The sequence below is a fragment of the Humulus lupulus genome, chromosome 9 (assembly GCF_963169125.1).
Source record: "Humulus lupulus chromosome 9, drHumLupu1.1, whole genome shotgun sequence".
NCBI classification, from domain to species: Eukaryota; Viridiplantae; Streptophyta; class Magnoliopsida; order Rosales; family Cannabaceae; genus Humulus; species Humulus lupulus.
Window position 1 is genome coordinate 152811228 of NC_084801.1, and position 14638 is coordinate 152825865.

Below are 14638 nucleotides of genomic sequence, written 5' to 3' on the forward strand. Positions count from 1 at the left end.
AGGACACAATTTTAATCTGGAACGAGAGTATCTAGATTAATTGTGTAACTTTCTTTGATTTGATTTGATTATTGCAGTCTATGTGATTAAATTTACCATAGAAATATAGAAAATTTTCACTTAGGTTGAGTTTATAATTCATAGTATGATTATAAACTGCTTTTGTCAACTCGTTAATTAAAATAGGAAGAAAGAAGAAGAAATTGGTAATTTGTATTAGGGATTAATAGGGAGGATAGTTGATGAGATTAAATCCCCTAATTACTCTCTCATTATAATAATTCAAGGCTTTGCTATTACTTATTGTTTTTATTGAGTTCTTAATTATTGTTTTTGCAATTTATATTTTCTTTTGCCTTTTTATAAGAATCAAAGTTTAATTGACCAAATAGAAACAAAAAGATTAATTGATTGGTAATTGGTGATTTAGTCCTTGAGGACGATACTCGGTTTTACCAAGATTATTACTGAATTGCGATACATGCACTTGCGTAGCAATAAATTTCGCAACAAGTTTTTGGCATTGTTGCCTGTGACTGAAAACTATCAACATCAGTCTAATTAATTTTATTTCTAATTTGGTTTTTTTGTCTTGTTTCTAATCCTTTTCAGCTGCGTTTCTTTGTCAATTTCAGGTAGTTTTGTTATATGCGTAGCAAAAGATGAGCAGGTAGTCTTGTTCATGTTAATCCTAAGATTGAGAAGGCTTGCGAAAAAAAAACAAAAGAAACAAGAGGTTGGCTCGTTAGACTGTGGAGATGGCACAAAATGATGGGAATAATGAGGTTCCCGAGGTTATTCAAGGTCAGGCTCAAAATCCTACTGCAAGGAGACTGAGAGACTATGTACTACCCACTGTAATAGGAGTACTAAACTGTATAAGACCACTGGTTGTGGAGGCCAATAATTTTGAGATTAAGCCGGAAATCTTGCAAATGGTGCAGTCCACTGTCCAATTTGGTGGTTTGCCTTCTGAAGAGCCCCATATGCACTTGGCGAATTTCTTGGAGTTGTGTGATAGCTTCAAATACAGTGGGGTCAGTGATGATGCTATAAGGTTGAGACTCTTCCCATTTTCTCTGCTGGAGAGAGCTAAGAGCTGGATGAATTCCCTGGAGGCAAACTCTATTAATACGTGGTAAGACCTTGCTCAGAAATTCTTGGCCAAGTTTTTCCCTCATTCGAAGGCTGCTAAATTGAGGGGAGAAATTAATAACTTCTATCAGATGGATGGGGAGTCATTATATGATGCTTGGGAACGTTTCAAGGAGCTATTGAGAAAATGTCCCCATCATGGTATAGAAAAGTGGATGTTGGTCCACAATTTTTACAACGGGCTGTGTGGTACAACAAGAACAATTATTGATGCTGCAGCTGGTGGGGCATTCATGAGTAAGAGTGCCAACAAAGCTTATGAACTGTTAGAGGATATGGCCACAAACAATCATCAGTGGCCTGATGAGAGGTCATCTGGGGTTAGAAAGGTAGTTGAGGTACATGAACTTGATGCAATTACTGCTCTAACAGCACAAGTGGCCTCGTTGACAAAACAATTGCAGCAGAATACTGTGTCTGCTAATGCGATTTAGATGGCAGCTAGGTGTAAAATTTGTGGTCATTCTCACTCTTTTGATCAGTGTCTTCCTAGTAATAATAATAACATTCCTATGGACCAAGCTCAGGTTTAAGCTGTGGGAAATTTTCAGAGGCCATTCAACAATCCATTCTCCAACACTTATAATGTTGGGATGAGAAATCATCCCAACTTTTCTTGGAGAAACAATCAGGGCCAGCAACCTCTGTTTCAGGGTCAGTTTCAGCAGAATATGCCTCACCAACCAATGAATCAAGCCTCTTCATCACAACAGCCTAGGCCACAAGCTCCACCAGACAGGTAATTAATAACAAAAAGCCTAGGTAATTAATTTCATCAACTTTTCATTCTATTAATTTTACTAATCAGTTCTAAATATCTTCTTCCTATTCTAATAGTAGGTTAACAATAATCTTATTATTTTTCACGATATAAGATCTCAACCTATATGCAAGTTTTCTACCTCTCTGTGATAAACTTAAACACATAGTAGACATTAAGAATGGTAACCTAATTGCTACACAAGTCATACATGTACTATCATCCAATATGTAGCCCATGTCTATATAACGATAGCATATGCAATTCACATCTTTTGAGTTTAGAATTAAAATCATAAATCAAGCAAATAGTGATAAAGTATTTACTAGCATTAGGCAAACATCATATATATTAGAATAAAGAAGAAGAATCAATAGAACATCATAATAAAATTAATTCGAAATTCAAGTGACTACATTAACCCCTAGATAGAGGTTTTAGTTCATATCACACATGACTAAAATCATAAAACAATTATTCATACTCATACAATTCAGAAGCTTTAAGAAGAAATAAAAATATGAAATTGCAGAAAAAATAATGTCTCAGAATAAGAATTGCTCTCAAAATTCATAATAAAAAATCTGACCTTATTCCTTTTCTAAAACCTAAAGTCTGAATTTATATATATAAAAAAATGAATTCCTCTTTGTTGGCAAAGGCGGGTGCTGAATTGGCATTTCTTAGGTTGCAGCTCGTGTCTTTTTTAGGGCGCTTCAGCATTCGTCAAGTCCTTCAGGTGCCGCGGCCCTCTTCACCCAGGTCGCAGCCCGCGTCTCCATGTGCCTCTTGGAATTGCCTCTGTTTTCTCTAGAATTGCGACCTTCTTGACCAAGTCGCGACCCTAAAACTCTCAGCAGGTTAGACAACCTCTGCCTTTGCTGGGCCGCGACTTGCTTGACCAAGTCGCGGTCCTAATTCCTCGTATGCTCAATTTTCATTTTTTTGCTCTTTTCTCCACCTCAAATCATCTCGACTTCCCTTGGATGATAAAAACTAATGCCAAATGATTACAAATATCATAAAATCTCCCATTTTTGTCCACCAACTCCGCTCCTTTTCATTCGATCCCGTGATTCATAGCAAAAACCTAAAACAAAACAAACAAAAGCATAATACCATACAAAACTCACAATTTGACTCGAAAATAAGACTAAAACACATTATAAAACTACCCTAAACTAGACTTATAAAATTCCCCAAACTTACTCTTTGCTCTCCCTCGAACAAATGACTCAACTCACAAAACAACACTAAACAAAACACAACACAACTTTTAACATGAACCTGCATGAACCACAATTTTTAGTGCCTCCAAATCATGAACGTAACTCGCATAATTCTTAGAAAATTACTAAACATTAATCTTAACCCAGATTTTTAGTCAACTGCTACTCTAAAACACTTTAACCTGTCAACATTTAAGACAACCTAATCATACTCAACAAATAACACAGTAAATGCATCAATACTTATCAAAATTCAACCAAGCATACCTCTAACCAATTATGTATTCCATATGCTTACTTATTTGCCAGTCTCCACTAATATACACCAAAACATGCTTAGAAATCAATAGGACTTTATAAGCTTGTAATTAAATGGCTTAGGTAAAGGTAGGTAAGAAAAACATTTTAAGCTCAAAGTTACCACAAGCACATGGCCTTCTTCTTCCACCCCATTAATAAACCCCCCACATAATTTCCTTTTTTTTTCTTGACTAGGAGAGAGATATATGTTTTTATCCTCTATTTTTTTAGACACTAACTACACTCCCCTAAACTTATTTCTTTTATACTTTGGGAGTGTAATTAATATATAAACAAGAAAATTTATTTTTCAATTATTGCACATATACTCTCTCTATTCTTTTTTTTTTCTTTTTCCGAATCCCACTAGCTTTCCCCAAATGATCCCAATACAAATCCCCATCATATTGTCATCATGTGCATCATAATATCTTTAGGGATCGATTTATGTCAAGGTTTCAATTCTTAGGCTATATTAGTGGCTCAGAACAAAAAGGTACAAAATTAGGCTTAACAAGGGTGATTAATGGAAAATAAATTTCAAGGTTGACAAGAAAGGCTCGAACGTTCTAAAAATGGCCTAAATCATTTTTCCAAACAATCATGATGTATTATTTCACCTCAAATAACAAATAAGCAAGTTCTACACTTTACAAATTCCCATTATACAATCCATAAATCCATTCAATATGCATCAAAAAATTCAACTGTACAACTCATAGATCATGAAATGGTTTTCTAAGCATGTTGACACACTTAAATGAAAAACATAAGCAGTTAACCAATTACACAAGTTTTCATGAATTAATTTTCTTTGAATTATACTATCTATCACTCACTATATCTTCATTGGCAATCATGGTTCACAATAAATTCACGTTAGACTCAAACATAAAAAATTAAAACTCAAAATGACATAAAACAAAACAATGACTCACAACCTATTCACAAACACAAATATTCTAAAAACAGACACAAACAACAAACACAAATTTTTAAGTCTCTCCCCCAAACTTAAACTAAACATTGTCCCCAATGTTTTATAAAATTTAAGGAAAGAAAAACTTAACTGATATGAATCATCTCAAAATGGTGGTGGGTCTTGGAAAAGATGCCATGGTAGTGGATAAGGAAAATAGTGCTTATTCTCCTCTTGGTTAGACCACCGGTAAACCAAATAATTTTTTCGGTTTGCTTGGGGTCGATGATAATCATGAAGTTCCCCCAAATAGCTATGGATATGTTGGTTTTGCCAAATAATGTAATCCAATCTTGCCATGTGCGGATCCTGTGGTGCCTCAATTGCCATAAATTGAGGATAAGCTCCCCTCCTCTCCTCCTCTCCTCCTCTGCTGGCCTTGGTTCTTCTTATGTAACATTGGCATTAGCTGGTTCATTATCATGATCTCCCTCTTCTTCAAATCTCTCTTTCCGGGGTTGTGGTGCAGGAGGCTCCAAAGATGGTGCGTTGAAATTGAACACAAAAACTTGAGAAACAAGCCCCATTGCTTTACTATAAATATCACTGGGGTATTTAGGCACCTCCCACACCTCACATAAATCTGTAATCATTGAACCATGCCTCAAACCAACAGTGGTACTCAGTCGGCACAATTTGCAGATACTAGTGCGTATGACTCATCCAATATCCACGGAGATTCCCTTCATAATGGCATACACATGGAGACACCGATCAGTGCCAACTTCAATAGGTGAGTATTTGGCATAAGCCTTGCACTCACAAAAAGAGTCCAAGCCTTAGTCACTCTGTTTATTTGAAACCTTATGAAATTCTTCGGTTTCCCATCTTGCATTACAAAACTAGCTCTGGGAATGCCTAATGTTTCAGCCATATCAGTCCAATTGATCTAACTATAATAGGCCATCTGATAATATTCATCATCCTCCCAAGACAACATCAGTAATCCATAAAAAGCATCGATATTATCAATATGACACTCCACCTATACCCCTCTCACAATGACCTTCCTATTTACTGCTCCTGGACAATTAGCATAGAATTCATAAACCATGGAACAATTGGCCTTGATCATTCGATGGTCCACAAAACTCTGCCAATTTTGACCTTTAATTTTGGCTCGAATGATTTCATATGTTTCCTGAAGATACGGTTGGTCTTGATATTCCATCCCCTGTTCTTGAATTACTTGTCGTTGAGACAACCTTTGATAATGGTCAAAGGCATCTTTGCTAATGAATCTAGCAGGGTCAAACTCCTGAGGTGGGGTTGGCTGTGGTTTTGGTGGTTGGTTGCGGGATGTGGAGGGGCGATTTGCATTTTTAGATGAGGCAACCCTAACGATATTTTTTCTTGGTCTCATAATAACACAATTCACCAAATGCTATTACAAAAATTCTGCAGCACTTCCTCTAAATTTTCTTACTTCCCTCAAGTGAATAACACCCCAACAATAGGCAAATCACAATACCAACTCAAAGTACACAAAATATACTAACAATTTTTCCCAAAATTCCAATGAAATCTCTTGTCTATCTAGCACAAAACTATTTCAAACCTAGAACATGAAGAACATAGAAAATTAGAAACTTACTTGCCTTTGATTTGTTGATATTGCCCATTCTTCAAATACTCCTCTTGTCTTCAATGCCACATATAAAACTATTTAGGGTTTGGATTAGAAGAAGGAATGAAGGGAATATGAATCTATGAAGTTGTGGTTTTGGCTTATGGTGGTTTTAGGGAAGATGAAGATGGGAGAATGGGATTTTTTTTTTAAAAATTGGGTTTGAAGAAGAAAATATTCAGAATGTGGGTTATGGCTTGAGAGAAAGTGGGTTTATAATGAGTTTTCCCTTCTTGATGGAGGCGCGCCACGACCCAGCAATAGCAAGTCGCGGCCCACCTCGTTTTTTCTCGAATTTTTATTGGGTAGGCTCCGCGACTCAGTTGTAGAAAGTCGCGGCCCGCCTCTTCCATTGAAACTCTCATGCTCTCTGACTTCCTAGCACGTCGCGACTTATAAGAGCAAGTCGCGGCCTGCTTCTTCCTTTAATTTCTGAGCTCTTTGACTTCGTTTAAGGACGCGACTTATAAGAGCAAGTCACGAATTGACCTCCAATCGAATTTTAAAACTACCTTTTCACGAATTGCATGGTTTCTACATACATCCTACTCGCAAAATAAATAAAAAAAATGAATCTTTACAAATCCAAAACAAAATTAAATAAAATTGTTCAACTAATTAAGAATTAAAACAAAAACAAAAATAAATTATAGGAATGCCTCCTACACTGTCGTTAATGTCATTTAGCAGGACGTTGAACACCCAATTTAGAGGGGTTCCAAGATCACTACAGACTTGCATTTTTCCACCGGGCCTTCCAAATAGTGTTTCAATCTCTGACCATTCACCTTAAAGTGTCTCGTTTTCTTGCTATGAATTTGCACTGCTCCATAAGGCAATGAGACAACAACTGTGGATGGTCTTGACCATCTCGATTTCAATTTTCCCAGAAAATGCTTCAATCAAGAATTAAATATTAGCACCTTGTCTCCCTGTTGGAAATCCTTCCTAAGTATCCTTTTATCACGAAAGGCCTTAGACTTTTCATTATAAATCCTTGCATTCTCATAGGCTTCATTCCAAAATTCATCAAGCTCGTTCAACTCCATAAGCCTATTCTGTCCCGCCATAAATAGATCAACATTCAGCTTTTTACAGCCCAATAAGCTCTGTGCTCAAGTTCCACCGATAAATGACATGCGTTTCTAAACACCCATCGGTACGATGACATATCGATCAAAGTCTTGAAGGCTGTGCGATATGCCCATAGTGAATCATCAAGCTTTTTCGATCAATCCTTCCTTGATGTATTTACAGTCTTCTCCAAGATACTTTTTTCTTATGATTTGACATTTCTGCTTGATCATTTCCAAATGGATCATAAAACAAAGCCTTTCGATGATGTGCTCTATAACGAGTGCATACAACAGTGAATGACTTGTTGTAGAAGTGACTTCCTCTGTCACTAATAATTGTTCTTAGAGTACCGAACCGAGTTAAAATAATTTTATGAAGGAGTTTAAGTACCTATTTACCATCATAAGTAGGAGTTTTTGCATATGCCACCGATTTAGAAACATAGTCCATTGCAAGCATAATGTACTTATTATTATAGGATGACGGGAAAGGTCCCATAAAGTCATCGACATTTGATCTCTTCTTGATATGTTGCTTGTCCTTTGGCAACAATCACAAGTCTTGACAAAGGCACTAGCTTCTTTAAATAACGTAGGCCAATCAAACCCACATTGCAGAACTTTTGCTGTTGTCCTTGTTCCTCCGAAGTGACCGAATGTAAAGTATGGCAATGAGTAAGAAGGGAAATCATCTCCTCTTCCAGGAAAAATCTTCTAATTACTTGATTTTCACAATGACGAAAGAGAATGGGCTCATCCCAATAATAATGCTTGGCTTCCGAATAGAACTTTTTAAGTTGCTGCCTTGACATGTCCGGAGGCACAACTTTAGCTACCAAATAATTTACATAATCAGCGAACCACAATAGCTTTTATTCACTTTTAATGGAAAATAACTATTCATCCGGGAATTTTTCATCAATTTGTACCTCTTTCTAATTAGGATCTTCCTCTTTTTCCAATCTAGACAAATGATCTGCAACTAGATTTTCTGTCCCCTTTTTGTCATTAATTTCCATATCAAACTCTTGCAATAATAGGACCCATCGAATCAAGCGGGGTTTGGCATCCTTCTTGCCCATTAGGTACTTAATAGCATAATGATATATGTAAACAATCACCTTATTACCAATTAAATATGGCCTGAACTTATCGAACACAAAGACAATTGAAAGTAATTCCTTCTCAGTAGTTGCATAATTTAATTGAGCATCATTCAAGGTCTGACTAGCATAATAAATCATTCGGAATACCTTGTCAACTCGCTGTCCCAGAACTGCTCCTACTCCATAATAACTCACATCGCACATCAATTCAAAGGGAAGCTCCCAATTTGGTGGTACCACGATCGGTGCAGTGATCAATTTCTCTTTCAAAGTATTGAAGGCACGTCGACAATCATCATCATAATTAAAATGTACTCCATTCATTAATAATGAAGACATGGATTTAGAAATCTTGGAGAAATCTTTAATAAATCTCCTATAAAATCCAGCATGTCCAAGAAAACTCTGAACACCCATTAGTGAAATTGGAGGTGGCAAGTTCTCAATAGTTGATATCTTTGCACGATCTACCTCTATGCCTTTGCTTGAAATCTTAAGGCCCAAAAAAATTCCTTCACCCACCATGAAGTGACATTTTCCCAATTCAGGACCAAATTAGATTCTTCGCATCTCTTTAATACATTCTCCAATTTTTTTAAACACATATCAAATGAGGAGCCAAAGACCGAGAAATCATCCATAAATATTTCAATGCTCTTCTCCACCATATCATAAAATATTGACATCATGCATCGTTGAAAAGTTGCAGGAGCATTGCATAATCCAAATGGCATTCGACAAAAAGAAAACGTACCATAAGGACAAGGGAAAGTCGTTTTCTCTTGGTCTTCGGGAGCAATATGTATTTGATGATAGCCGGAGTACCCATCAAGGAAGCAATAGAAATGATGTCTTGACAGTCTATTGAGCATTTAATCAACAAAAGTCAATGGGAAGTGGTCTTTCCTTGTTGCCTTGTTTAATTTCTGGTAATCAATACAAATTCTCCACCCTGTCACTGTTTGAGTTGGAATTAACTCATTTTTTTTATTTTTGACTACTATCATTCCACCCTTTTCCGGAACCACTTGTACCGAGCTTACCCAAGAACTATCCGAGATTGGATAAATAACACCAGCATCCAACCACTTCAAAATTTCTTTCTGAACCACCTCTTTCATAGTGGGATTTAGCCTCCTTTGAGCATCAATGCTAGGTTTGTTTTCCTCTTCCATTAGAATACGGTGCATAACAGTAGAGGGACTAATACCCTTTATATCAGCTAAGGTCCAACCAATTGCAAATTTATGAGCTCAAAGCACTCTTAATAATTTTTCCTCTTCAACAATAGATAATGAAGCTAAAATAATAACCGGGAGAGTGTCATTCTTACCCACATAAGCATACTTAAGATATTCTGGTAAAGTCTTCAATTCAAGTACCGGTGGCTTCTCAATAGATGGTAGTGGTCTCTCAGGCCCTTGTCAGAGTTCCTCATATTTCTTCTTATAAATAGGTCCAGTGGAGTTTAACCAATTTACATATTCAATGCCCTCAGTGTCATCACAGTCTTCCATACTTGGCGAAATAAGACTCATCTCAAGCGGATCTTCGATGAATTTTTCCTTTGACAATCATTCCTCAATTACATTCACAGTAAAACAACTATCGCTTGTTCTAGGATACTTCAAAGCCTTAAACACATTAAATACAACCTCATCGCCCTGCACTCTTAGCCTCAACTCTCATTTTTGAACATCTATCAAAGCTTGACTGGTGGCTAAAAATGGTCTCCCCAAAATAATTGGAACATCTTCATCTTCCTCCATATCAAGAACAATAAAATCAGCGGGAAAAATGAACTTTTCGACTTTGACAAGAACGTCTTCAATAATACCTTGGGGGTGTGTTAAAGAACGGTCGGCCAATTGAAGAGTAACAGTAGTGGGTCTAACTTTCCCCAAACCAAGTCATCTAAATATGGACAGCGACATTAAATTAATGCTTGCACCCAAATCACATAAAGCCCTCTCATAATGAAAGTTCCCAATGGTGCAAGGTATAGTGAAGCTACCTGGATCTCAAACTTTTGAGGAAGTTTCTTTTGAATAATTACACTACACTCTTCTGTCAAGGCCACAGTTTCATAATCCTCAATTTTTCTTCCATTAGACAATATCTCTTTCATAAACTTCACATAACTAGGCATTTGTTCAAGAGCCTCAGCAAAAGGAATGTTAATGTTAATTTTCTTAAATACCTCGAGAAATTTGGAGAATTGTTTGTCAAGATTGATCTTTCAGAACTGCTAAGGATAAAGAATCTTTGGTGTAGGCTCAGTGTATTTCAGCTTCTCTTTCTTTGGAAGGTCTTCAAATAACCTCCTGTTGTGCTGGACTACTGACATGTTGATCCTCTATCTTCTTTCCCTTGTCATCCACTATAGGCCCATCATACTTAGTCCCGCTCCTCAAAGTGATAGCTTTACATTGCTCTTTGGGATTCACCACTGTGGATGTAACGCCCTGGATAACCAAGATTGTTACACTGTGTATTTATAAAAGTGCAAGACTTGCTAATCAAGTCATTTAGTAAGAAACATGTTATTGTAACTATAATTGAACTAGGGTTAAAAGATTTTGGTCACAAAAGTTGCATTTCATATATTTAAACATTTTGGTACATGGGATCCCAAAAGAAATAGCGTTTAAAAGACAGGTTAAAAAATTTCAGGTTATAGGTACAACTACTAGCCACTCTAAGGGCAAAACAGACATTTAAGCTTTCCCGTCCTGTACCACTTCTCGGCCGTCGCGGCCGATCAACTGACTATGTACATTCAGCCTCAAAGCTCTCCCACTCAAGACTGATCCACTTTACCCATGCCTATAATTGCACCACGTAGCACCCGTGAGCCAAGGCCCAGCAAGAAAACACAATAACAGAGCCTAATCATCAATCAAACAATCAGATAATTCATACAGTATAGCCATATACTTAACTGTCTAGAACATCCATATAATTAGGCATTCAACATACCAAGCTTATCAATTAACATTAATAACCAATTTACAAATAATAACCAGGGTTGATGCCCATAGGTCGCACCCTTTATTTATCCCACTGACTCTGGTCTGCTTAAACCGAGCTTAGTGAATATCAAGCTGTCCTCAGCTACCAATGGCCAAGCCGCACCCTGTGCGCAAATATTGATTCCGGAACCCTTAGGTTGTTTATCACATGTCCCATGGTATAATACCATCTATGACATCATATAGATATAGGGACCAATCCCGAGCCCTCAGGAACCATTACCAAACTTCAATTCCAAAACTTAACCTCGGGACCAATCCCGAGACCTCAGGAAGCCCTAATTCCACCAAACGGGGTGGTAGAATCAAACCTCGAGCCTCTGGGCAAAATCCCTAAGAAATAATCCAAAAATCCCATTTCGGAGATAGGGTAGCGCTACAGCGCCCTAAAGTGGGCGCTATAGCGCTACAAATAGAGCCAAAATGCACAGACAGCCCAGACCTAGCGCTGTAGCGCCCAAAGACTAGCGCTATAGCGCTAGTTACAACACTCCTCTTCCCAGATTTGTCTCCTTCGAAATTCCTCGAACCAAAACCCACCAAAACTCTTCCAAACAACAAATATACTCCAAAATGAGCCTACCATCATCTATATCTCACCCCACGCAACCCAACCATATATAACTTAGCCACATGCACCCCAAAACAAAGAAAAAGCCATGTTTGAGCATGAAGTTCAAAAACCCAACAAAAGAGAACCAGAACAGACTCGAATTCAAGTGTTCAAGCTCATAATTTCTTACCTCAAGTGGGAAATTCGACCTTATGCTATCTTTAGTATCCTTCCAGCCCTAAGCTCATCAGCTCCTCAAGTTTATCTCCCTTAATTTCCACGAAAACCAAGTTTCAGAAATCCATGCCAATAAAACTCAAAAACTAAAGAAAACCTTGAAACTTACCTCAATTGGACTAAATTTCAGTAGAACTCCTAGTTTCACCAAGAACCTTAAGTGCTAAACTTGACCTAATCCTCCTCTGAACCACATCTCCAAGAATTCACAAGAAATGGTGCAAGAAAATGATAAACCGATAGAGAGAAGAGGGTAAGCCCCAAGTGTTCTGTTTTTCCTTCTTTCCCTTTTTGTCTTTTCCCTTTTTCTTTCAGCTTCCCTTTGTTTCTAAACATTCCACCAAGTCATAAGGCAGTATAACACTTATCCCTTATAAACCAAATGACCATTGTTGATGCGGTTCTTCGCCAACAGGTAATTAAGAAAAGAAGAGAAATGGATTAGTGCTTATGTTGAACCGGAATAGATGAATGATCTTGGAAATGAAATGGTGACACAAAATACGTTTTTTAAGTGGTTCAAAGGTTAAAATCCTTCTACTCCACTAGTCAATATTATTGCTAAATGCTGGGTATTCTTTTACAGGGTACTCCTTACAATATAGAATCCAACCTCTTTTAACTCCCAGGGTCTCCATATTTATAGGAGAAGGCACCTGGGAGTTGGTAAGAAGGTCATCCCGTGACCTTCTTACCTATCATGTCAAATCTGTGACATTCATGATTAATTCCTAAACCTGACACATAGGTGTGGTCAAATCAATAGGTAAGGAGATAATGGGCCGCACGGCCCAACCCAGTCGTGGTTGTCTGAATACGCACGTTCATGCTTCGTGTCCGAGAAGTCAGGGATATGTCAAACACGTGATGTCTGATATATGCACATTTACCTTGCGTAGTTGACTTTATAAAGGGTCATAGCCTCCAACTCTAGCTCGTATCTTGAGCTGGATACTTCGCTCGACCTGCGGCCTTCAGAGTCCGGACTCAGTCCTTAGGCAATCTTGGCGAACCCTTAGGTACCTCGAGCTAAGGAGTAGGATCGTTCGGCGACAGCTCTGGTCTTGGGGATGTCCACGTGGTAGTCATGATTAGGCCGCTTCTTAGCTTGCTAATTAGCCCGTGGGAAAATCAGGGCGTACATCTGCCCCCAAGCCCCTGCTCGTGGCACACGACGTCGCATAAGGCCACAGTAGGGGATTTTAGGCTTCCCCATGAACTCTTCACATTCCACACTTTACGCAGGCGCCGAATACGTGGAACATCATGGTTGGTGACGGTACGTCTTCCGAGAACCGCATTTAATGGCCTAGCCTATACTTAGCCATCGTTTCATATTTCGAGTGGAGGGCCTTGGATCCCACATCAGGGCAATCCAACAGCCCTCTTCACGTGACCCTTCATGTATATAAAAGGGGTGGCCACCCTACGCATGGGCCACCCTTTCATTTGAAATTTCTCAGAAATTCTCTTCTTCTTCTCTCTTCATCTCAAAAGAAAAACCCTTTTCTTTCCGACCGGTACCTCCAGCGTTCAAGAAGTCCAGGCGTAAGGACTCCTTCGAAGCTTTGGGAACAACTACTCTGACGAAGCCCCAACCCAGGCGATACCTTCATCCTCTTCTCAGCCAAACACTCAGTAAGTCTCCTGACCGTGCATGTTTCAAAATTATTTTTCACTGTAGCTTAGGTAAATATTTACTGAAGCCACATGTAAGGGTTTGCTGGTTTTTGTAGGCATGAAGGGTGAAAGCCTTTTAGGTTAGGGTATCTTTGCTGTAGGAAATCATTTAGGAGTATGGTTTACAGGATGCATTTTCTGGGGAAAATTTCTGGGTAGGAGTTTTGGTATTTTGGGTGCAAAACTGGGTAGCTTAGGGGACACGCTTCACAGGCGGTTTTGCCTTCCCTGCCTACTGAAACTTTCCTTCTAAGGAAAATTCTATCCTGACCCTCCTGACACACGAATTTCGAGTAATCGGTGATCTGTTGGGAGCACAGGCGCATGTTCATAGAACCGCGTGGTCTCACTCTCTACGGGCTGGGCTTACCTCAGCTCGTGTCAAGGACACTACTATTGATCCTTCCTTATGCTTAGGTCGCCTTTTCTAAAATCTTTTCTTTTGTTTGCCAGGCGACCAGATGGCACCTAAAAAGAATGCTCCCAAGAAGCCTGTAGGAAGGTCGTCCTCCCGACAAGACAAAGGAAAGGAGGTGATGGCCGAATCCCTGATCCCCAACTTCGGGCCAGCAGTGGAACAGGAGCTCGAGGTGGCCCCTGATGCGTTCTTTGAGGTGGAGAGGATAGTCTCAAAGATTACTGATCAGACGAAGGTGAACAAAATATTCCTCTCCCACAATATCGAGCTGGGGAGAGATTCCGTGATTGCCCAACCTCCCGCGGAAGGCAAGCGGAGCTGCGCGCCGCTTGACGAGTCGTTCTCGGCCTGGAGTGACGAGCATTTCAAGGCGGAGGCCTTCCTCCCATTGGATCAGTACTTCGCTTATTTCCTCAACTTCGTGAGGTTGGCCCCATTCCAGCTCCCCCCCAACTCCTATCGTTTGTTGGCGGGGTTAAGATATTT

General features: G+C 38.8%; 1 non-coding gene across 1 annotated transcript; it reads right to left on the reverse strand.

Moving 5' to 3' along the window:
- Nucleotides 1-1193: 1193 nt before the first annotated feature.
- LOC133802765 (small nucleolar RNA R71) lies at nt 1194-1300 on the reverse strand. Its single transcript, XR_009877512.1, has one exon. It is a non-coding gene; the product is annotated as a small nucleolar RNA R71 (small nucleolar RNA).
- Nucleotides 1301-14638: the final 13338 nt, after the last annotated feature.